Source organism: Zingiber officinale, chromosome 7B, assembly GCF_018446385.1.
Source record: "Zingiber officinale cultivar Zhangliang chromosome 7B, Zo_v1.1, whole genome shotgun sequence".
Classification (NCBI taxonomy): Eukaryota; Viridiplantae; Streptophyta; class Magnoliopsida; order Zingiberales; family Zingiberaceae; genus Zingiber; species Zingiber officinale.
Window position 1 is genome coordinate 68,141,101 of NC_055999.1, and position 24,682 is coordinate 68,165,782.

The window sequence follows — 24,682 nt, forward strand, 5'->3', positions numbered from 1 at the left end:
AAACTAAACCTACATGAACAAATACATGATCAGCATATAACAAGAATATAATAAGTATTGACTGCAGGAGAAACTCTCTACCACGGGTGGTCCCATGGGTAGTCAGGGTAAGTAAACAATCACTGTCTACGGGTAAACTCGCTACCACGTATAATCTTGTGGGCATACAAGGTATATATGTAGCTATCTAGCAATGAACTGCATGCGAACTCACTACCACGAATGCCTCGTTGGCAATCATATGTACCATGATCTTTGATGACTCTCTCAACCATGAATAGGAGACAATGGTCGATGAAATATACAAATAGTCATTAATGCCTCTCTCAACCATGAATGGAAGACAATGATTGACATGATATACCAATAGTCACTAACGACTCTCTCAATCACGAATGAAAGACAAGGGTTATTAGAATATAACAACGGTTGTTAACGACTCTCTCAACGATGAATGAGAGACATTGGTCGACAAGGTATAACAATGTAATGATATGCAGGAGGCTCGAACCTCACTTGAGTTTAGGCATGAGTCTAAATAACAAACAAAAGTCTAGTAGGATACTTGATATTCTACACTACAATATGATCTTATTAAAGTATAGGCATAAGCCTAAATAATAACCAAGGGTCTAGTAGGATACTCAATACCTACACTACTGTATGATCTTATTGTTAGAGTGTATACTAAAAGTCTAGCTTTTGTAAATATTTATTTTTAAAAAATAAAAGAATCACATTGGTCAAATGTCTATATTTATTTGTTGAATATAGTTGTTCAATTAATTTATAAAGTAGATAACATGGTGTGTGGTGTCACACACAGAAGATCATGTTATCAGTTCTTTATAAATTATAAACAGTTGCTCATGACTAAGATGGAAAGGAACAAACCATCGGAATAGTCGTAGTGTAATTAAGTATTTGTTTATCTTGATTAATAAATTACACTGGTACACTCTAAGTGTATTGAGTAGGACCATTTTAGGTAAGTTCTTTTTGTACTAACTTAATAAAAGAACTAGACCTTAGTTATTATGGAAGTGTGTGCTCTTAATCCTAATATAATAACAAGCACATATATTTAATATTTATTTCTTTGACTTATCAAAGGGTGAGATTTAGCTCGATAATTCAATATGCCCGATAAGTTGGGAAATGATATTACTTATAGTGTGTGTTGTTGATTATAGAAGGAATCTGTGTCCTAGTTATCTAGGTTGAGAATGTCCCCAAGAGGAGCTCATAAGGATTGCCATGTTAAACCCTGCAGGTGGACTTAGTCCGATATGACAATGAAGTTGAGTGGTACTACTCTTGGAGCTAGATATTAATTAAGTGAGTTGTCAATAACTTACTTAATTAGTGGACATTCGTTATCTTAAACACAGGGAGACTAACACACTCATGATAAGAAGGAGCTCATAATGTAATTTGGGATTGGTGCGATAGTGCGATAATAACTCTTTAGTGGAATGAGTTATTATCGATGAATTTGAGTTGTGAGTTCAGGGCGAACACGGGATACTCAAGCTCATCGGAAGGCCAAAATCAATTTCTCCTCTAGGTCCCTGTCGTAGCCTCATTATAGCCTCAAGTCCATCCAAATATAAGCCCATCTTGGTGTCCAAGAAGGGGGCCGGTCCAATGCTTGGTGACCAAGCAAGGGCCGGCCACATCCTCTTCTATAGGGGCTGGCCCTATTGCTTGGTGACCAAGCTAGTAGGGGCCGCCCACAATAATTCAAAAAAGGAGGGTTGTTTTAAATTTTTAAAAACTTCTCTTTGTAGAAAACTATAAGTTTTAAAAGAGAGATTTTAATTTTTAAAACTTTCTTTATTTGAATTAGGCAACATGTTTTAATAGAGAGTTTTAAAAGTTTTAAAACTTTCCTTTTTTAACCATTTTAAGAAAAAAAGGAAGATAAGTTTTAAAATTTAAATTTTCTATCATCATGTTAAAAAAGAAAATTTTATAAGAGAGTTTTAAATTTTAAAACATGGTTTTAATTTTTAGAACTTTCCTTTTTTAACTTCTACTTTAGGAAAGAGAGCTTGTAAAATTTTATAAGAGTTTTTCTTCTTGTAAAATTTTATAAAAAAAATTAATATTCCTTTCCTCTTATGGGGGTCGGCCACCCTTTCTTGGTGCCCAAGCAAGGTGGTCGGCCATATTATAAAAAAAATAAAATCATCAAATTAATTTTTGGTGATTGATTCAATCAAGAGGAAAGAAATGGAAAATAAAAAGGGAAAAGGAAAAACTAGAGAAAAATTTTAATTTTTGTAAAAATTCTTCCCTTATTTACCTTGGGCAAGTATTATAAAAGAAGGGGTGGGGAGGCTTCATGAGACACAACTCTTATTCTCTTGCTTGGAGATCTCTTGGTGGCCGGCCCTCTCTCTTCTCCCTTTCCCTTTGCTCTCTTCTCCTTGGTGGTGGTGGTGGTCGGATTTTAGAGGAAGAGGAAGAAAGCTTTTGGGTGGTGTTCATCTTGGAGGATCGTCGCCCACACGACGTCCAAGGCGAGGCGAGGAATACGGCAGAAGATCTCAAGGTCATTAGTTTACAAAGAGAAGGTATAATTATCAATTGTTTTCCGCATCATGTTAGTTATTTCTTTTTGTAAGAATTCCAAACACAAGAGGCATTAGATCTAGTATTTCGAATTAGTTTTTCGAATTTGTGTTTTTTTTTGTTTTTGAATTTGTGATTCGATTATTCTTTTTGGTTAACCTAGAGTTATTTAAGGAAATTAAATATTAGCTTTCCTTAAAAGACTTTGTCTAGGCGGTGGTGGTTGCTCCCATATCCAAGAAGGTCATGTGCCTGGCCATGCAGTCCTGGAAGCTAATTTTGGAAATTAATATTTAATGGAATTAATAACATAGGTGGATTTGAATCAATAGTGTTAATTCCGCTTGCGATTCAAATCTAAACTATTAAGAACAGATAAGTTAAATTTGGAATCAATGATGTTAAGTTCCGTCTGCGATTCCTAATTTATCTTCTAAAGAACACAATAGGTTATTTAAGGAAAGGTTCGACACTTGTACTAAAAATTTTTGTACAGTGGAACCAGTACGTTTTCCTAGGACTAACCAACACTTACTAAAGTATAGGCCTGAGCTTAAATAACAACCAAGGGTCTAATAGAATCCTCTATATCCTACACTATGGTATGTTAGTACTAATACACAAGCATGAATAAATATCAAGATGGTAGCCTAATTCAATATATTATATCTATGCTACGGTATAATATTGCTAGCATAAAAGTACAAGCATAAATAACTATAAATAGAGTGGATAACAATGTGACTGCATGAATGCCAAAATAGACTAAAACAAGTACAAGCAAGTAAAGATTAACTCAAGAATTAACTAGAGTAGAGTCAGGTAAACAAGTAAATTCTACCTAATCAATATATAAATAGATATAATTATGCACTAAGTTCAAAGATCTAAAGAAAACAAGCAGGAACTATCGATGTCAAATATAGTGTCCAAACCATCTTCTAGTCAGAGGGTTTGCTTCGAATTGAAATCCTACAAACATAGAATATGAAACAAAACTAAATATTAACATAATTTTAATAATCATTAATAATCTATGTAGGTTAATCATCTTCTTCATTGATTGGATAAGGACTTATGATTCAGTTAATCAATCTTAGTTTAATTAATTCATCTTCAATGTAATCGAATAACTTCAACACTTAATTACTAAGCTTATTAATTACTCAATTAATCATTATTGAATTTAATAATTAATAAAGTAAAAAATCTATAAATTCTTTAATCAAAGTAATAAATTAACTATTTAATTAACTAATTATTTAATCACAATAATCAAACTTTAATTAACCTAATTAATCTATTCAATCAACCAATTAATCACTCTACAACTTATTATTAATTAATAAATCAATTAACTGATTCATCAATTAATTATCCAAATTAATTAATCTGTTAACAGGTTAGTTTGTTAATTAATCAAACTATCTTTAATTAAACATTAATCTTAATTAATGGAAACCCACTTTATTAATCAACAAGCTAACCATTAATTAATCCGCTCATTAACCTAACTGTCATATGGATTAATTATTCAATCCCCATTTAGTTATTTGATTAAATTTTATTGTTAGCACGCATGCATCTATTAACTTTAATTTAATTAACTTGTTAACCTAACCCCCAATTAATCAATCCTAATTAACACAATCGATTAACATTGTAAATGAAATCGATTACCCCAACTCGGCTGTCAGCTCCCTCTTTGGCAACTCGCGGCAGAGTTTGGAGGTTGGCGGGGAGGGGCAAGGCAATGATCATCGACAACAACGACATGTGATGGTGGAAAAATAAGAGAGCCCAATAGGCGGCAGGGACGCGACAGCAAGCACAATGACGCTCCATGCATGCGGTGGCTGATCGCTGAGAGGAGAGGTCAATAACAACAACTTGCTCTCTGATTAAACCTGATTTTATCATGAAATGAGTATTAAAAGAATTAAGTAACCGAATTCATTCTACACTAATATAGTATAAAGATGACTCAGGCCGTCTCCCAATGAATGTAGCAAGGATGGTATCTAAAGATTGATTTGTTATTGCTTTTTGATTTTTGATATGAAAATGGGGGTTTTGGGTTTTGTTGAGTTCTTAAACTAGGGAATGAAATAGCAAGATAAGTATGAAACTAAATCTAATGTCATAAAAGAAATCCTATCTACCAATTAATTATGAATCCACAACATACTATCGCCCTGTGCTATGAATTACATCATTAATCTATCAACTTAGATATGTTAGGGTTGAAATATGTTAGAGGAGGAGGGTGAATAGCTCATCGCATGTCTTGTTGCTTGCTTCTTGGTGATGTGCAGTGGAATAAACAACAAGAAACATACTCACAACGCTAACGCTAAGGATTTGGTATCCATCTCAAGAAGAGGTGATTAATCCAAGGATCCACATACCACACACACTCCACTAGAAAAATACTCCTTCTTAGTCGTGGTCGAAGGCGGAGAAGCCTCGTACAAACCCACACAACAAAATACAACACACATAAGAAGAAAAATACAAGAATACAAATGAGAACTCTTTCTTTTTGCTTACTTGTTGCTTGTTGTTGTCTCTTGAACCTTGGAAGTGCACCAGCACTTGTCTCCAAGATCCTCCAAGAACCGTCTGTGAGCAGTGGAGAATTTCGCTGAGATCGCAGCTAAAATTGCTGTTGTCACTAGAGAGGAATTACACGAAGAAGACGCTCGCCAACGGTTATAACCTGTGCAACGGTCAAATCCCAATCGATTGAATAACTCTCAATGGATTAGAGAGGCTTTGAATCGATCGACTGATTGATTCAGAGCACCTCTATGCTCTCTGAAAAATGCTTGAATCGATTGCCCGATCGATTCAACCTCTATCGCATGATTTCCAGCTTCCCAATCGATCGGCTGATCGATTGGAGGTTTCAATCGATCAACTGATCGATTTAAAAGCTCACTGTTCACTCAAAAACTCTCCCAATCAATTGACCAATCGATTGGAAAAGTTTTGATCGATTACCCAATCGATCAAGATAGTTTCTATGTAAAATCATGTCAACCAATCGATTGGTTGATTAATTGAACCCCCTAATCGATTGGAAAGTATAAAACTATGTAGAGCTTGAAACGAGCTCCATTTTACATCTGAGATCACCTCATTCCGATATCTGAGTCAAAAGTTATGACCTTTGGAAGTTTACTACGTCCGAACTTCCTAGTTCCATGCCAACTCCCTATTGGACTTACGACCGCTAAGTGTTCGGTCAACTTTTGACCCATCAAGACTTTTTCTTTGCCAACTTCTCGTTGGACTTCTGATCACCAAGTGCGGTCCTCATCGAGCCACTTAGATTTATCATCTTGTGCCAAGTGTTCGGTCCTCCATGACCCACTTGAAATTCCTTTCATCAGATGTCTGGTCCATCTAGATTTCCTTATGTCAAGTATCCGGTCAATCCTTTGACTTACTTGGGCTTCTCAATACCAAGTGTTCGGTCAACTTTGATCCACCAGGATTTCCACGTGCCTGACTTTACTCACCAAGTCTTTCCATCTGCCTAACTTCTCTCACTAGGACTTCCCATCTGCCTGTCTTCACTCACCAGGACTTTCACCTAGCTTCATTCACTAGGATTTTCACCTGGCTTCACTCACCAGGATTTTTTCACTACTCGTCTTCACTCATTGGGGCTTTCACCTGCCTGGTTTCACTCACCAAGACTTTCACCTAATTTCACCCACTAGGATTTTCCAACTGCCTAGCTTCACTCACTAGGACTTTCACCTGACTTCACTCACCAGGATTTCCAACTGCCTAACCTCTAGTTAGGACTTTCCTAGTCAAGTATCCAGTTAACCCTTTGACCTACTTGACTCTTCTTCACATCTAACTGATCAACCTTGAACAATCTCTCCAAACGGACGATTGCATCTTCAATCTCCATGTATTGTCAAACATCGAAACCTAAACATCAAGACCCAAGCCTAGCGATATTGCACCAACAATCTCCTCATTTTTGATGTTTGACAATACTATTAAGTTAGGCCAATCCCATAACCTCAATTTCCTTTCATGCCAAGGCATGAATGAGGATTTCCTTCATTCTCCTCCTTTCCTAGAGGGCAAACTCCTTCTTTAGGTAATGAAGGTCTAACTTAAACCCTACATTCTCCCCCTATTGGCATACATAAAAAAAAAACTCTCCTCCTGAAGAGTTACTCACTATTGTTCACAACTTAACTCATTGTTCACAGCACCACAATAAAAGTCTCATACCCTTCATTATCTCCATTTGCTTACCCTTGAGCATGAAATCTCTTCACAAACATAATGAAGGTCCCATACCCTTCATTGTATCCAATGCTCATCCTTGAGCATTTTTCAAGCGAAGGATATACCACCTTCCATGGTTTCAGAAAATAATTTCCATGTCCTTAGCGAGTGACTCCCCCTAAAGACATGCTCCAAACTTCCACCATTGTACCAACAATGACTTGGAATCCCTAAATCTTTAGAAAACCCAAATTTATAAGTTTTGAGGTTCAAAATCTTCAATATTGAAACCAAACCTCAACTTAAACTCCTACTTAGTCTCCCTTAACCAATCCATCCTTATTTTCATCATGAAAACTCTCCCTAAATGTATACAAATGTGTGTCAAGAGGTTAGGAATGGTTATCTAAACTAAAAATGGTTTAAAATGCTTAAATCAGATATTTACAGTCGAAAACAGCTTTCTCAATCGATTGAAGTTGGGACTCAATCGATTGAAACCATTCCAATCGATCACCTGATCGATTCCGTGAGCTTATGTTTGCAGAGAAAGTGCTTGGATCGATCCAGACTTGAGTGAATCGATCAGCTGATCAATTCAGTGAGCTTCTGCTCACGGGAAACCCCTCTCAATCGATCGCTTGATCGATTAAGACACTCCAATCGATCGGGTGATCAATTGAATGTCTGATTTCCTGAAAATGAATTTCAGTCGAAATTCAAAAACACTCCAAAAATTCTACAAAATTTAAAAAAACTATAAAAACTCATGTAGACATTACTTAGGGTATATACTATCATGGAAAAAAGTGTTCTATAAAAATACTTCCTATTTTTAAAGATTAACACGGACTTGAAAACTTGTAAAAACTTTAGTGATTTCTTCTAGTTTGTGTCAAACTTTTCAATGATGATTACTATCAAAAGATAGTCTTCACCGAGGTTTTCTAAACTATATTTAAAATATTTTTCAAAACCAATTTCCAACCATGTTCCTTGGGCTCAATGCACATGACTTATACATTAGTTTTCCCAATGATTGGAGTACACATAACTATGTGTTTTGATGAATTTTAAAAACTTACTAAGATGTACTAAATCAATATCTTGAGTGATCCAATCGATCGGGTGATCAATTGAATGTCTGATTTCCTGAAAATGAATTTCAGCCGAAATTCAAAAACACTCCAAAAATTCTACAAAATTTAAAAAAACTATAAAAACTCATGTAGACATTACTTAGGGTATATACTATCATGGGAAAAAGTGTTCTATAAAAATACTTCCTATTTTTAAAGATTGACACAGACTTGAAAACTTGTAAAAACTTTAGTGATTTCTTCTAGTTTGTGTCAAACTTTTCAATGATGATTACTATCAAAAGATAGTCTTCACCAAGATTTTCTAAACTATATTTAAAATATTTTTCAAAACCAATTTCCAACCATGTTCCTTGGGCTCAATGCACATGACTTATACATTAGTTTTCCCAATGATTGGAGTACACATAACTATGTATTTTGATGAATTTTAAAAACTTACTAAGATGTACTAAATCAATATCTTGAGTTTTGTTCATCATCCTAACACTTCACTTGTATCTAATGTGTACTAAAACACATACAAGTCACCTTATGGTTCTTTGTGAGATGCAAAGTTTGGTTTTGCCCTAAACTAGGGATCATGCATATCTATCTAGGCATTTTAGAAATTTTGAACATCCACCTAGGATGTCACTTGTTAGTTAATGCAATTTGTCCTTGATTTTAAGGAAATTAAAATAATGTATGATGATTTATAGCATACATCAAAATGAATAATTTTTCAAAAGAAAATTTACTATAACTACATGATGTATGTATGACATGACATGATATTTTTATGTTTTTCATAATAAGCATGAATGTAAAATATGATGTCATGGAATATGATGGATAAACAATCATGGCAAATTAACATAAATAAAATATATCTAGATTACTTATCTAAGTATCCTTAACCTTAGCTAACTTAAATTTAAATCTTAGATTGCCCCATTTTTCTCAAGAAAAATATCAAACTCTCAATTTTGACATTTCTTTTGCTTTTCTTAATTTGTGCTAATTTAAATTAAGTATAATTCCTCATGGTTTGACACTCTTTACTCTTTCAAAGAGTAATCATTTTTAAATTAAGGCCTAACTTGCCCTTAACTTCCTAAGAAAATACCAAAATCCCAACTTGGCATTTCTTATTCTTTTCTCAAATGTTCCAATTTTAAATTAAGTCAAATTCCTCAAATTTTGACACGTTTTACTCTTTCAAAGAGTAAACAATTAATCTTTTACATTTTTAAAGGTTAACAAAAACCTTGAAAATGCCTCCAAGTGTCAACTTTATTAAAGTTGAGTTAACCACCCTTCTATATAGAGTTAACACTCTCTAACCGATCTAGGGGGTAGAGAAAATGCTCCTAGGAACTTAACACTTATTGGTGCTCCTTGGATGTTCTTGGTATTCAATAGGGATAACTTCCTTTGATACCTTCCTAATAACCTTTCTAGGCTTCTTGAAGCCTTAGTCACTTCCTCTAGGTCAACTATAGGGATATCTTCCCTTATGACCATCTAGTGACTTTCTTAGACTTCTTAGAAGTCTTAGTCACTTTTTTTGTTCCAAAGATACTCCTAGGGATAACTTCCCTTGTATCCTTGACTTGACCCCTAGACCTAGGGTTTGTTCCATAGCTATATGGAACCCTATGGTAAGATATTACATCCTTCTTAGCCTTGGGTTTGTATCCCAAACCTCTATGGTCGTTGGATGACCTTTGATGTCCTAAATCTAGGTTATGCCCATTTTGGCCCTTAAGAAATTTTTTGATTTTCTTTAAGGTCTTTTCTATGTTATTAAGACTTGACCTCAAGACTTGATTTTCCATCATTAAATCCTTAGTTTTCGATTTTTCTTTAAATCCTTGAGCATTTCTATTTTTGGGCTTGTATCTACTATCCTTAGTGTTTTTTCCCAAGTAGTTATCTACCTTCCTAACCTTAGGTGAGATAGTTTTAGCATGATAGGTAACATAATTTTCCTTAATTCTATCATGCCTCCTATTTTCATGATAAATAGCATTGCAATGATATAAATTTGAGCTAGTATACTTTTTACCATAATTTAAAGGGATAGACTCAATAAATGATAGCTTGGGTTTTACCTTCGAAGCTCCCCCTTTACTTGTGCTTCCTCCTTTGACTTTGACCGACTTCTTTCCCTTTGGACATTGGCTTCGATAATGTCCTTTTTGATGACACAAGAAGTATACAATGTGTTTCTTGCTCTTCTTTATTGTGGGGATGGTCTCCTTGGGCTTCTCCTTGCCCTTTTGTGCCGGTTGACTTTTTTTCTTGGTCAACTTAGGACATTTGCTCTTGTAATGCTCATGTTCCCTACACTCAAAGCATATAATATAATTTTTATTTTTAATTGAGCTAGTTATACCTTCACGTGTAGGGATGACACTTAATCCTCCATTTGATTTTGCTTGTGTTGTGGAGGGTGCCCCATCTTCTTCTTCACTTGACCCGGAAGTAGAAGCTTCTCCTTCTTCTTGATCCGGTGTCAATCAATGTCTCTCCCCCTCAATCCTAAAGGTAGAGATTTCTTCATCTTCATCTTGTACATGGAACAAAGAGTATGCTCCCTCTTTACCCTTCTCATTGCATTCCTTTGAAGATGAGGTTTCTTGGACTTCTTCTTTAGATGTTGAGCATCTCTCAACTTTTGAGTCCTCTTCTTCTTCCTTTTGGTCTTGATCCAATGAATCACCCTCTTTTGATTCTTCTTGGTTTGGTATAGGAGAGGGTTCTTTATGAAGCTTGGCCAATTTGTTCCAAAGCTCCTTGGCATCCTTGAATTCTCCAATTTTCTCCAAGATGTTGCCTGACAATAGATTGACCAATAGCTTGGTCACTTTATCATTGGCCTCACATATTTGGATTTGCTATTGGCTCCACTTGCTCCTCTTGAGAATTTTGCCCTTTGAATTTGTTGAAGCTTCAAAGCCTTCCATTAGAGCAAACCATTGCTCTATCTCCATCATAAGGAAATTTTCGATCCTTGATTTCCAAGAATCGAAGCTTGTGGATACGAATGGTGGAGGCACCCTCGTGCCGAATCCGAATCCTTTTCTGAATTCCATTTGAAGTTGAGTCTTGATGAAATCTTTGATTTTCTCTTGCCTCCACTTGCTCCTCTTGAGAATTTTGCCCTTTGAATTTGTTGGAGCTTCAAAGCCTTCCGTTAGAGCAAACCATTGCTCTATCTCTATCATAAGAAAATTTTTGATCCTTGATTTCTAAGAATCGAAGCTTGTGGATACGAATGGTGGAGGCACCCTCATGTCGAGTCCGAATCCTTCTCCGAATTCCATTTGAAGTTGAACCTTGATGAAATCTTTAACTTGTTGAATTTCGGTGCTTCAACTTCTTTACCCTCTAGCCTTGTTGCCCCTTCTGACGATGATTTCGGTGAAGAGTGACCTCGCTCTGATACCACTTGTTAGGGTCGAAATATGATAGAGGGGGGGGGTGAATAGCTCATCGTGCATCTCGTTGCTTGCTTCTTGGTGATGTGTGATATGCATAGATTGTATACACTTGTTTAGCATGTTTTGGCGCACATTCACATACTTTGTACATGCTTTATCTATGCACTTTTGTACTTCCAGCTTTCCATTTGAGCATATTTACTCTTTTTGTTCGGAGATATACTTTTGTGCATTTTGTGTACACAGGAGTCGAATTTGGAGAAGATTTTGACACTTGAACAAGGAGGAAAGACACAAGCCCTGTGAGCCACACGACCCTGCCATGGGGGGTTGCCCAGACCGTGTGGAGTTCCTTGGCCGTGTGGATGCAGCAGAGATGGAAGTTGCCATGGTCGTTTGAACCTCACACGACCGTGTAAAGATTTGAAGCCAGATGGAGCCCTGGCCGTGTACACCACACGACCATGCCAGATTTCCAGAGACCAAGAAGGCCTTGGCTGTGTACATCACACGGCCGTGCAAGACTTTCAGTGAGCAAGAGGGCCCTGGCCGTGTACACCACACGGTTGTGCCAGGTTTCCAGAGCCAGAGGCAGTGCAGGCCGTGTAGATCTACACGACCGTGCAAGTGGAGTATTGGTAGAAGCAAGCCACGACCGTGTACCACACACGACCGTGTGAGGTTGGCAAAGAGGGGAGTGAGCCAGACCGTGTCCCACACGGCCAGGTCTTGGGGCTATGTGGCGCCCGATTTGCCCCTCTATATAAAGGTTTCTTCTTTATTTCAAAGGGGATCTTCTCCCTTTTGGGGGGAATTCAATATTTGGGCCTTCCTGTAACGCCCGCCCTTCCAGGTAGAACTAAGGCCACCCCGGAGGGACGGACGTCACTGAAACGTAGACATCAATTATACTAATGCATATGGATTCATGGCAGCGGAAGACTTATTTAAATTTTTTTTTTATTCATATGCATTTAGTTTACTTATCATGGCATGTGAATCAAAGCATACTGAACATTATCATCATATCATCATTATTCTAGCATGAGTAAAATATCATAAGTGTATGAAATACTAGCTGAAATCATCAGCATAAGCATAGGTCCAACATTGTTCACATGCATAACTTAGGTAATTCAAAGAAACTTAAATAGATCTATCCACCAGCACTTCCACACACATCTTCCTTGCCTTTCCTGCTCTGCTCCCCTTAAACAATCCATTCCTTGCCTTTATCTGCAGTACAAGGAAAACGTGTAGCTATAAGCCAAAGGCTTAGTGAGATCCTTGCCTACCCATAAATCCGAAAGAAACACATAACATAACATAACATGTAGAAAACATAGCATAGCATAACATAGCATGGAGAGTCATAACATAGAACATATCTTATCATGTAAAAATCATAACAACTCATAGCGTCACATGAGGGAAAGCAGAACATAATATATCATATCACATAAGGAGCATAACATATCAAAGTCTATCATGTGAAGGTATATCATGATTCATATCACATTCTTTAAACACATATCATGAAGCCTATCATATCATGTAAACATGTATCATAACTCATACCTGTTCATAAGGGTGCATAAACATAATTTCATAAATATGTGCATGTAGATGCAGTATGTATATTTTTAAAACATGTATCATGGAATGCACATATGCATCATGCTTCTTTCAAAACATATAGTATACATACTTGAATATCATATCATCATCATCATGAGAAGGGCCCTGGCTTGTACCACATGTAAACATAAATGCGCGCAATCCCTAGGACAGGGTAGCTAGCCCCGAACCTACTAGGGATCTAGGTCCGTTCATAGTCCGTCGACCTAGGGGCGTACTGAGGAGCCCATCCCTTAACGAGGTCCGTTCATAGTCCGTCGACCCCGGGGCGCTTATGGAGCCCACCCTTGGTACAAGCCATACAAAGTAAAATATCATGCATATCATATCTCATCATATCATACATGTCATAATTCTTGTCATATCATTAAGAGAGCTCTTGATCCCAACTTAAGGGAAGCATCTCTTTACCATAGCATGAAGAGTGCTCTTGATCCCAACTTAAGGGAAGCAACTCTTTTCCATATCATGAAGAGTGCTCTTGGTCCCAGCTTAAGGGAAGCAACTCTTTAGGCTTTTCTTCTTACATAAGCCATTCATACATGCATTATGAAACATAACTTGTTCTTATCATAACATAAAGCATAACATGTCATTTTCATATCATCAAACATGACATATCATCTCATGAACTTAACATACATATCATGAACATGGCATATCATATCATGAGTCTAGCATATCATATCATTAACATGGCATATCATGTCATAAGTCTATCATGTCATATCATAAGCATGGCACATCTTATCATAAGACATAGAAATGCAACATATCATAAAGCATGAAAGCTTACTTCACTTATATATCAAAGACTACATATCATGAAAATGCCTAAGCATGTTTGGTTAGGTTTAACTCTTTCCTAACCCAATTTATCCATCTTGGCCGAACCATATCAGTAGGTTTCATCCTCATTTCATTCCATATTAAGCATAGAACTTACCCACATAACATGTAAAACTTAATCTAAGCACATACAAGGTAATATACTTCATGAATAAGCATGTTTGAGTTCAAAACTCTAACCTTAACCCATTTATCTCAATTTGGACAAAACATATCAGTAGGGTTCTTATATCATTTGGTTCCATATGAAGCATAAAACTTATCCACATAGCATGTAAACTTGATCTAAGCACATACAAGGTAATATACTTCATGAATAAGCATGTTGAGTTCAAAACTCTAACCTTAACCCATTTATCTCAATTTGGACAAAACACATCAGTAGGGTTCTTATATCATTTGGTTCCATATGAAGCATAAAACTTATCCACATAGCATGTAAACTTGATCTAAGCACATACAAGGTAATCTACTTCATGAATAAGCATGTTTGAGTTCAAAACTCTAACTCTAACCCATTTATTTCAATTTGGTCGAAACATATCAGTAGGATTTCATATCATTCTACTTCATAAGAAGCATAAGTCTTAACATGTAACATGCACATTTAATCTAAGTTCCTATAGAGCATAGTACAAGTACCTACAAGGAACCATACTTCATGAATAAGCCTATTTGAGTTCAAAACTCTAACCCTAACCCTTTTATTTTCATTTGGCCGAAACATATCAGTAGGGTTTCATGTCTTTTTATCCCTTAGGAAGCATAAAACTTAAACATGTAGCATGCACATTTAATCTAAGTACCTATAGAATATTGTACAAGTACTTACAAGGAACCATACTTCATGAATAAGCCTATTTGAGTTCAAAACTCTAACCCTAACCCTTTTATTTTCATTTGGCCGAATCATATCAGTAGAGTTCCATATCATTTTATTCCATAAGAAATATAAAACTTAAACTTATAACAAGCCCATTTAATCTAAGTGCCTACAAGGTATTGTACTTCATGTTCTAAGCATATTTGAGTTCAAAAACTTAAACCCTAACCCATTTATTCAATTTTGCCAACCATATCAGTAGGGTTTACCACCATTTCATTCCATATGAAGCATAAAAACCTTAGTTATAAACATGTAAAAATTCATACATCACAAGGAGGTACAACTAGTATGGTTTCTAATTAAAATTCTTGACCTAAGGCCTTATAATCAACTTGGCCGAACCATATAGTTAGGTTTCTTTTTTTTTTCTTCACGACATGAAGAATGAAGACTAAACTAACCACATATGAAATTCATATATCATAGAGTAGAAATTTAAGTATGTGATCAAAGAAAAAAAACTTATTCTAGATCCTTTCTTCCATCCTTGGCCGAATCATGCAACAAGTTCTAAATCTCTTTTTTTTTTATAACATGAAGCATCTCTTATCACTTGTTAACCCTAAGTAACTACCTATTCTTTATCTTGACCATCTTCTTTCAAGAAAAGTTTTAGAGTTTCGAAAGAGAAAAACATTCTAAAAACCGAAGCTACTTGTACTGCAGTGAGGGGATACTCACTTCCTTCGCTAAATTCTCTAAGGAGGGAACCTTGCTTGTGAATCCTTCCTAGAGGAGAGCTTCCTTGCTCCTTGGTCTCGGCAAGAAGAAGAAAGGGAGAGAGAGGTCACGGTGAGGGAGAGTAGGAGGAGGATGAGAGCAAATGACAACTCATCTTTAATTTCCTCCTTTTATTCATTATTTAATTTCCTCCTTTTAATTTCTTTTACTCTCTTCATAATTAAGAGAAAAGTCTAGATACATCCCTTCTTGGTGAGTAAAAAAGGAATATTCTAGAGCATCTCTTCATTAGAGAGGGAGAAGACAACTCTCACTTCTCCTTCTAAGAGAAGAGCCTTTTCTTCTTACATTTAATTATGGTTTCCCTCTCTTTCCTTACAATAATTTCTCTTGGTCTAGTGGTTATCTTATTCAGGTATCTAATGAGAGATCTAGAGTTCAAGTCCTAGACCTTATGTATTTTTATTTTTATTTTATTTATTTAAGTGTTTGGCTAGGAGCAAAAATTCAACTAAAGCATATATATTTTTCTTTATTCTTTATTCATGATAGAATATTCTAGAATTTTGCTAAGGATCCTATGGGTGTTACACTTCCTCCACCTTCTTGGAGGGATTCCAGCGATTCTAAGGGTGGATCTTCAACGTTTCGACTCCGGGGAGCGAGGATTGGATCCGAAGACGGTCTTCATCGTAGATAAGCTTTTCTTCCCTATCTTTCTTGGATTTGGGGATCAAGATGTTTATCTTTTCTTCTTCTTTAGATTCTTTCTTTGTTCCATGGATTAGATTTCTTGTTCTAGGATGGAGGGAGTATTTGTAATGAATATTTGATATAAACTCTTTGTGGATTTGCCAAGATTCCTATTTCTATGATTTTGCCCTGTTTTGTATCTATTCTTTCTTGTGTGGAGTGTTGTGATTAGGGCTTAATTACCATGCTTGATTGAATGTTTGAATATCTTGTGGATCTTGTATGGATTGCGTCTCATTCGATTTTCCGAGGGACGTTCATGACAGGAACATGCTCTTGTAAGGATGTTTGAGAGGTAATCTTGAGAGAGAAATTAGGTATTTCAAGAGGGTAGGATAGATTGGATGTATTAATCTTTATATCTTAATGAGGTTGAGAAGTAGTGGATTTCTATGTTGATTTTCCGAGGGACGCACGTGACAGGCAAGTCCGTGTAAGGACAACATAGGGTTCATTCCTAATCGATTGAATTTAGATATATTTCAGTCCTAGGCCGGTTGTCTATTGCAAGAGGGAACCGACAACCTTCTACAAATGATGGACAATTGAGAAATAAGATTTGGTAGATCATTACATTGAATAACATTACAAAAAAACCAAAACTCCTAGAACATACCTTTATCATTGCCCTTATTCTTGTTTCTTATTCTTACATTCTTTTGTTTACCTTTCATAGTTACACTTAGACTTTGTAAGTTAATTGATTGGTTGTTTAGCTAACTCGCTTTGAGACATCTTTAGTGCTTATTCCAGTCCTTGTGGATTCGATATCTTTTATTATTACTTGCGACATATCCGTACACTTGCGGAGGTTAACAAGTTTTTGGCGCCGTTGCCGGGGACTACACTATAACATTAGGGATTTTCAATTGAGTTAGACTAGACATAACTGTTGGTTGCTACTCGGAAAACCTAGAGGTTCCACTGTACAAAAATTTTGTACAAAGGTCTGAACCTTTTCCTAGCTACCATGTGTTCTTTTAAATTAAATTTTGGATCGCCTGCGGAACTTAACACGTTTGATCCAAAACTTAATTTATTTGTTCTTTTAGGTTTAGACTTGGATCTCCTGCGGAACTTAACACGTTCGATCCAAATCACCTAAGTCATTAATTCCATTAAATATTAATTTCCATAATTGGTTCCCAGTACTGACGTGGCGAGGCACATGGCCTTATTGGATATAGGAGCAACCACCACCGACTAGACAAAACCTTTTATGGAAAGCTAATATTTAATTTCCTAAAATAACTTTAGGTTAACCGAAAGGAACAATCAAATCACAAGGAAAAGAAATAAACAAAAGAACACAACATCGAAAAACATATTCGAAATACTAGAATCGTAAGCCTATTGTATTTGGTATTATTTCTAAAAATAACTAGTATGATGCGGAAAGGAAAAATTACTAGTTATACCTTCTAGAAAGACCTCTTGATCTTCTACCGTATTCCTCTTCTAACCTCAGACGTTGTGTGGGCAACGATCTTCCAAGATGAGAAACCACCAATGCATCTTCTTCTCTTCCTAGCTAGGTTCGGCCAAAACAAAAGAGCTTCACCAAGGATGAAGAAAAAAACACCAACCAAGCTCCAAGGGATACAAGCTTTCTCTTCTTCTTCTTCTTCTTCTTCTCCAAGTAGTATCCGGCCACCACAAGAGCTCCAAGTAAGAGGAAGGATTCGGCCACCACAAAGAGGAAGAGAGGGAGAGAGGTTGGCCGGCCACACCACCAAGGAAAAGAGGGAGAGAATAATAGAAGTTGTAACCTATGAAGGCACCCTCACCCCTTCTTTTATATTCCTTGGCTTTGGCAAATAAGGAAATTTATTTATAATAAAATTTTCTTAACTTTCCTTGACAACAATTAATTAAGAAAAATTAAATAAAATTTCTTAATCAATTAATCATGGCCGGCTACCTCAAATAGATAAATTAGGAGAGTTTCAATCAACAAAATAAAACTTCCTAATTTGTTTCCGAAATTTTTTTTTAAAAATAAAATTTCCCTTTAAAATCCCTTCATGGTTGATAAAAAGAAATTTCTATAATTTTAATTTTTCAACATGTGAATAATTTTCAAAGAGAAAATAAAATATCTTTCCAATCTACAAATAAGGAAAGAGATCTAATCACTTTCTTTAATCTTTTGTAGATCTTTTTAAGAGATATTTTATTTTTAATTCTCTTTAATAAATTATATCTTCCACATAATAAAAATTAAAATTAAAATTCTTTTTAATTTAATGGGGGCCGGCCACCTAAGCTTTGGTTCAAGCTAGGGCCGGCCACCCATGAATTAAGGCTTGGCCGACCCTAGCTTGAACCACAAGCTAGCTTGGCTGACCCCTATATCATAAGTACGATGGTGGGTATAGGTGGGTATAATACTCTATAAATAAGAGGCAACGATAGAGACCGAGAGGAGGAATTGGTTTTGGTCTCCCGATAAAATTAAGCATCCCGTGTTCGCCCCGAACACACAACTTAATTTTATCAATAATAATTCATTTCACTAGAGAACTATTATTGAACTACCGCACCAATCCCAAATTACATTTTTGGGCTCCTTCTTATTATGAGTGTGTTAGTCTCCCTGTGTTTAAGATATCGAATATCCACTAATTAAGTGAGTTACTGACAACTCATTTAATTAATATCTTAGTACAAGAGTAGTACCACTCAACCTTATCATCATGTCGGACTAAGTCCACCTGCAGGGTTTAACATGACAATCCTTATGAGCTCCTTTTGGGGACATTATCAACCTAGTATCTCTAGGACACAGTTTCCTTCTATAATCAACAACACACACTATAAGTGATATCATTTCCCAACTTATCGGGCTTATTGATTCATCGAACTAAATCTCACCCATTGATAAATTAAAGAAATAAATATCAAATATATGTGCTTGTTATTATATTAGGATTAAGAGCACACACTTCCATAATAACTGAGGTCTTTGTTTCTTTATAAAGTCAGTATAAAAAAATGACCTCTAATAGTCTTACTCAATACACTCTAAGTGTACTAGTGTAATTATATAGTTAAGATAAACTAATTCCTAATTACACTATGACCTTCCAATGGTTTGCTCCTTTCCATTTTGATCGTGAGCTACTGTTTATAATTTATAAGGTACTGATAACATCATCTTCTGCATGTGACACCACATACTATGTTATCTACAATATAAATTAATTGAAAAACTACAAACAAATGTAGATAATTTGACCAAATGTGATTCTTTATTCAAAATAAATGTTTACAAAAGCTTAGGCTTTCAGTATACACTCTAACAATAACTTCTCTTTTCATTTGCATAGTTGTAATCTAACTCTTAGAATTCTATTTTCATAAGTTTTTCCTTTCTTATATAACATTCTTGTCAATTCCTTTTGTCGTAACTCTAATTCTGCATTTTGATTCTAATATTCTTGTCTAACTTTTCTCTGTTTTCTTTTGATTTAGTCTCTTTCTTTACTTTTCTTTTGTAAACATATCTTGCAATCTTTAGCATATGAATTATTCTAGATATTTTTCTTTTTTTCTTTTATCTTTTCTTTCTTGTTTTCATTATGCACTTTCTTTCTTGCAATTTAAATTCTGCATTTTTTTTCTTGCTTTTCATATTGCATTTTATTTCTTGTCTTTAATTCTTCATTTTATAATTTTTTCTTGAGTATCCATGAGCACTAACATGTCAAGTAGACCCATGAAAAATTTTTCTACACCCTTTTCTGCAAGATTTTTATCTCCCATTGTGCAACCTCAAATTGAAGCAGAAAGTTTCCAACTAGACCCACAGTTAATTTTTATGATACAAGGTCACAAATTTGGAGGAGAAGTATTAGAAAGTCCTTATCTGCATCTTGAAACATTTTTAGAGATTTGTGATATGGTGAAATGTGAAGGAGTGTCAGCAGATACAGTTCGATTGATGACATTTCCTTTCAGTATCAAGGATAAAGTAAGGATTATATTCTCTCCATCCTCAAAGTATCACAAGTTGGAAGCAATTGGAGAACCAATTTCTGAATCATTTTTTCCCTCCAAGTAGAATAGTGTATATGAGGAATTGCATAACAAATTTTGCTCAGGCATATGGTGAATCATTGTTTGAAGCATGAGATAGATTCAAGAGTCTTCAAAGACAGTGCCCTCATCATGGTTTTGAAAAATTGTTGATTCTACACATATTCTATGGGGGAATTTCTTTTTCAGACAAGAGTATATTGGATTCATCAGCTGGAGGTTCTTTTATGGATAAAAGTGTAGATGAAGCATATACATTAATTGATCAAGTGACATTGAACCTCCATGGATGGTCGAACATAAGTTGGATGAAATCTCCTTCAAACATTCAAGAAGTGCAAGCCATAAATGCTATAGAGCTTGTCAAACAAATTGTAACTCAACCATCTATGAGTCTTGAAAATCATAAGTCACAGAACGGGGAGTTCAAACATTTGGGGGCAAAGATTGAAAGTCAAAATGGTTTAAAGAAGATCCCCCTCCTTCGCAGACAAGATCTAGTGAAAAGTGTGATGATGTTGGGTTGAGAATTGGAAAAAATCATGAAGAACTTCTAAAGAAGGACATGTTTAGAATTGAGGAGAAGAATAATAGAAGATCACAAGAACTCAATTCCATTTCTCCAAGAAGTTCCCAAAGGCCACAAGTACCTTTCCCTCAACAATTGATCACACCAACACTAGATAAGCAAGTTGGACCTCCTCCAAAAGCTCAAAGGGAATTTGGAAAAAAGGAAGTTAAATCTTTCCCAGGACCTTCACTAAGGGTTCCTTTTCCACAAAGGTTAGTGGGGGTCGATGAAAATAAAGACTTCGGCAAATCCTGTGACACTAATATGGTTGAGTGCAAATTTTTGAATGTATATGAAGATGAGGACTCTTTAGATGAGGATTGTGAAGATAAAGCAGTGGTAAATAAGTTTTCAGATCTATCTCCAAATTTTACAGGGTGTTGTAGTGACATTAAATTTTTAGATGATGAATGTGATGTGGTAGATCAATTTAAAACTGCAAGTGAAGTTATTGATCCTCCTATAGTCGATTCTCCTATTGAGGATATTGATGTGGGTTTGTTTTTTGATGTTTGTGTTGATGATGTTGATATGGAACAATGTGTAGGGAGCTGTGTTATGGAAGCAGCATCTCAAGAATCACCCCCTTTGTCCACACAATCCTTAGATGTTATAAGAGTTGCAAGGATTGAGCATGTTGTGGACCAATGTGTAGGGACTCATGTAGATATGGTTGAGTCTCAAGAATCACCATCTTTGATATCGCCAACACCTAAGCCTGAGCCAGAACCATCATTTGATTCAGAGGAAATCACATCCACATGTTTAGAAATACTAGGTATTTCTCAGTAAAGCAAGGTTAGTACTTCTTGTGATCTTTTGAAAAATTTTATAGAGGTACCTATCATTGACTTTGTTGGATGTGATTCAATTTTTATTTCTTATTCTGCTTATCTTAATATAGTTATGGCTCTATCTTATCTAATATATTTGTAGGAGATTTGTACTTTCTTTGCATGTGCAGATTTCACTTGGGCTAATGATTGGAAGCTTAATCTGAACCGTCTTTGACCACCTGAAAAAACTTTTAAGAATACGAAGATGGAGAGAGTTATACTTTACTTTGTAGCTCCATTGATAAAAACTCTCTCCATAACAAGAACCCCTGGTAGGAGGGTTCTAAAATATCTTACCCCTCTAAGAGTGAGATTTAGATGAATCTAATGAGGTGGTCGAGCTAATGACCTTAAACAAGCGCTTCTTGGGAGGCAACCCAAGTTCATTTTCCTTATTTTCTTTTACGTCTTTAGTTCTGAGTTTATAATAAACATGTATCCTCTACTTAATTTTTCTTGTCTATCTTATTGTTGTAGAATTCAAAGTTGTGGAGGAATGTGAGTATTGGATAGAGGAGTATCTTTATAAACATGAATGTCAACCATTTGGGGCTCATCACTTGGTAACTTCTCTTAAAATCTCCTCCACATTGTTTTTAGTTTTCATTGGGACAATGAAAAGTTTAAGTCTGGGGGATGCATTAGATGCATTTGAATTGCTTTTTTTTTTTTTGTTTTTGCTTATGTCTTGCATTTTGTTTTGATTTCCTGTGGCATTCATCTTGAGAACATCAAAACTTCACTTATATGCTTTCTTATCTTCAAGATTAAATGTTAGCACGTTCATTATCTAGATTCATGATGTTGTAAATGATGCTAGTAGTATGCTTAATGTACCTCTTTTCTCTATCTTGGGTAGCATAAAATAAGCTAAGTATCTTATGAAGATGAGTTTTAGTTTTGGCTTGACCTTAAGGATCTTATCTTCACTTCACTATACTTGATGCTTGGATTATTGATATCATTGAAATAGTCATGATTCATCTTGTTTATTTAGTACTTGGTTTCCATGGTGATTTCTCAAACTTCATTTTGGTTACTGGATGAGGCTCAACTCATGTAAGCTCATTTGGAAAAATCAAAATATCCCAACATTTGTGCTAAAAATACATTTGTGAATAAGATTTGCACAATGTAAATAGTTATGAAAAAAAAAATGTGAACAAAATGAATAAGGGATATAAAAAACAGTTGTCGTGAGTGGAATCTAGCTAATCACCCCTTTGAGACCGAGTTAGGTTACTGGGAAAATGACTGCTTAGCTTCTCTTGAGATTGAGAACACCTTTGAGATCTTGGGTTGATTGAGAAATATGAACCAAGTGTGTGACAAGTAAGTGCCTATCACTGGTTACTTGTCTATCATTGGAAATATTAGGAATTCAAACTTGAAGAGTTTTGAGTTGTTTTTGCACTGTGCATAGGGTACTTATGCTTGAGCCAAACTCAATTTGTTTTCTTGATCATGCTTACAAATGAAACCTTTTGATAGAGCTAGGAGAATGCATTAGGGATATGAGAGCATTGTAGAACATATGAATTTAGATTGCAACATTTTGCTTGAGGACAAACAAAGGTCTAAGTCTGGGGGTGTGATGTGCGTAGATTGTATACACTTGTTTAGCATGTTTTGACACACATTCACATACTTTGTACATGCTTTATCTATGCACTTTCGTACTTTCAGCTTTCCTTTTGAGCATATTTACTCTTTTTGTTCGGAGATATACTTTTGTGCATTTTGTGTACACAGGAGTCGAATTTGGAGAAGATTTTGACACTTGAACAAGGAGGAAAGGCACAAGCCTTGTGAGCCACACGACCCTGCCATGGGGGGTTGCCCAGGTCGTGTGGAGTTCCTTGGCTGTGTGGATGCAGCAGAGATGGAAGTTGCCATGGCCGTGTGAACCTCACACGACTGTGTAAAGATTTGAAGCCAGATGGAGCCCTAGCCGTGTACACCACACGGCCATGCCAGATTTCCAGAGACCAGGAAGGCCCTGGCCGTGTACATCACACGACCGTGTAGGACTTCCAGTGAGCAAGAGGGTCCTGGTCGTGTACGCCACATGGCCGTGCCAGGTTTCCAGAGCCAGAGGCAATGAATGCCGTGTAGATCTACACGGCCGTGCAAGGGGAGTATTGGTAGAAGCAAGCCACGCCCGTGTACCACACACGACCGTGTGAGGTTGGCAGAGAGGGGAGTGAGCCAGGCCGTGTCCCACACACGGCCAGGTCCTAGGGTCATGTGGTGCCCGATTTTCCCCCTCTATATAAAGGTTTCTTCTTCATTTCAAAGGGGATCTTCTCCCTTTTGGGGGGAATTCAAGATTTGGGCCTTCCTCCACCTTCTTGGAGGGATTCCAATGATTCTAAGGGCAGATCTTCAACGTTTCGACTCCGGGGAGCGAGGATTAGATCTGAAGACGGTCTTCATCGTAGATAAGCTTTTCTTCCCTATCTTTCTTGGATTTGGAGATCAAGATGTTTATCTTTTCTTCTTCTTTTGGATTCTTTCTTTGTTCCATGAATTAGATTTCTTGTTCTAGGATGGAGGGAGTATTTGTAATGAATATTTGATATAAACTCTTATGGATTTGCCAAGATTCCTATTTCTATGATTTTACCCTGTTTTGTATCTATTCTTTCTTGTGTGGATTGTTGTGATTAGGGCTTAATTACCATGCTTGATTGAATATTTGAATATCTTGTGGATCTTGTATGGATTTTGTCTCATTCGATTTTTCGAGGGACGTCCGTGACAGGAACATGCCCGTGTAAGGACGTTTGAGAGGTAATCTTGAGAGAAAAATTAGGTATTTCAAGAGGGTAGGATAGATTGGATGTATTAATCTTTATATCTTAATGAGGTTGAGAAGTAGTGGATTTCTATGTTTATTTTTCGAGGGACGCACGTGACAGGCAAGTCCGTGTAAGGACAACATAGGGTTCATTCCTAATCGATCGAATTTAGATATATTTCAGTCCTAGGCCGGTTGTCTATTGCAAAAGGGAACCGGCAACCTTCTATAAATGATGGACAATTGAGAAATAAGATTTGGTAGATCA

At 36.1% G+C, this 24,682-nt stretch overlaps 1 non-coding gene across 1 annotated transcript; it reads right to left on the reverse strand.

Annotated features, from left to right (window-relative positions):
* Positions 1-20,240: 20,240 nt before the first annotated feature.
* On the reverse strand, positions 20,241-20,346 carry LOC122007443. The gene has a single exon (XR_006118941.1). It is a non-coding gene; the product is annotated as a small nucleolar RNA R71 (small nucleolar RNA).
* Between the last annotated feature and the right edge of the window lie 4,336 nt (positions 20,347-24,682).